Genomic DNA, 2,094 nt, shown 5'->3' with positions numbered 1-2,094 from the left:
TTTCCCAATTTTATTAGAACAGGGGAGAAATATATGATAAAGTAGAACCGGGATCAATAAGTGCATACACATCTCGAGAGAAAACCAGAATATGCACCGTGACGACATTGGGCGACGCCTCCCGGTCCGTCGGCGGCTAATGCATAAATGCGGTTCGAACGACCGCTAGAACCGAGAACTCCACCACGACCCCCGCCTAGGCCTACCGATGTGGGGTGTGCCTGCCCGCGGGGCGCATGCTACCGAGGATGAAGATGAACCACGTCGACCCGGTAGGACGGTGAACCCCTGTGCCACCCTGCAAGGACGGCTCTCACCCGGTGGCCCCGACGGCGCAGTAAAGCACGCACCCGTGGCGCGAAAGCACTCTCCCGGGGTCCGTTCTCCCAGGAGGAACACGGAGGTCGGGGAGGTCTCATCCGACCTCGGAACCTCTCTCCGACGCGGTGAGCCTAAAATCCGGGCTCGGCCCGGCCACGAATAACCTGCGCCATCGGATCTCCGTCGAAACTGCGGGGTGGCCCTCTTGGCGGGGGAGGATATCCGGCCTGCCGCCGAGGCGTCTCGTCCTGAATCCCGGATACCGGATGATCTAGCCCTCTTGGGCGACCCCGTCATCAACCTCTATCGTGCGACGCCCTTGCGTCGTCCTCCTCCCCGGGCGTGGGCTCGTAGCGGGTGATATCCATGCGGTTTGGGCGCCGCACTAAACGTGTCAACGGCAATCGGTCTAGCCCCACTATATATCCGTGCATCCGGTCGGCCCATGCTAGCTACATATGCGGGCGCATATCGGCCGGTGAATCAAACTCTAAGCCGTACTCCGACCCGGGGCCGCCCCGCCGTTCACAGCGAAATCGGCTCCCCGGCTCGCCTCCCTCCGGGCAGAAAATGGGCCGAAAAGCCTCGGTAAACTCGCCCCTACGGCCGGAGGGGCACCTCTCCTCGGACAGCATCCACGACTCGTACCCGTGGCCTACATCGTGCAACCGGTGTGACGCCATCTCCACCGACTCGGTCTCGGAGGCACTAATCAATCGGCAGGGTACGCGCACTCGTCGGATGAACTCGCGGGGTCCTCTGCGGGCTTTTTACCGAAGAACTGCGGTGGGCCACGGCCGAAAATCACGAGCTCGTGACTATCGCACCGCCTACGCGATCATCCCCTCGCTCCTGTCCGAGGACCCGCCCCGCTACTAACCGAGTCACACCGTACGCCTCTCGTAGGTCCCATCATCCGCCGGGCCGGGGAACCGGAGGTACGGTGCGGTGCGCGGGAGGGCCGGCGGTGGAGCCGCCGGTGCTGCGGCCGTGGGTGCTCCAAATCCCTCCGATACCGGCGGCGTGAGCAGGACTAGCCGTCGGGGGCACATCTCGGTTCAATCGAGCACGAGCCCTAGTAGTCATCCGGGGTCGGTGGGGCTCACTCGCCTATAGACTTGCCCTTCGGGCCTCGTGGCCTTCCTCGGAGGCATCGCTGAAAACAGAACATTTAGTCAGAAGGAGTCATCCTGATAACACAGCTCATCGCACGATCTAAGATCGAAGAAAAGACAACATCCTAAATGCCACCGTAGCTTCCGTTTATAGACGTGGTGCACAACACACCGATAAACAAGACTCTACTAGACACGATCTGTGGACACTCCGAGGACAAACCGCTCTGATACCACTTCTGTCACGACCCAACCCCGTAGGCCGTGACTAGCGCCCTATCTGGGCACCCAAACACACCTATCAAACAGAGCCACACACGGACGACTTATATATAGACGAATACCAAACACTCTCTCAAATTGCACCAAACACATCCAGGTATATAACAGAAGCCGACAAGGCTGTATGTCAAATTTACACAATTTCAGGAAAATTTCGGCAGCATTTCCCCTGTAAATAGGCTACCCCGAGAATTTAACTCGGCCATATCAATCAACAATCACAACAACAACCAACCTAACAACATTAATAATCAATCTGAAAGGTAATACAACAATAATAGCTCTCTTATCCATATTCATCAACTTTCATAAATTCAATTCGACGACTTACCTTCAAGCCAAAATCGACGCTTATACATTCTCATACTAACCCGAA

Source organism: Lycium ferocissimum, chromosome 2, assembly GCF_029784015.1.
Source record: "Lycium ferocissimum isolate CSIRO_LF1 chromosome 2, AGI_CSIRO_Lferr_CH_V1, whole genome shotgun sequence".
NCBI lineage: Eukaryota > Viridiplantae > Streptophyta > Magnoliopsida > Solanales > Solanaceae > Lycium > Lycium ferocissimum.
The sequence above is the reverse complement of the archived record's forward strand: the minus strand, read 5'-3'. Positions refer to the sequence as shown.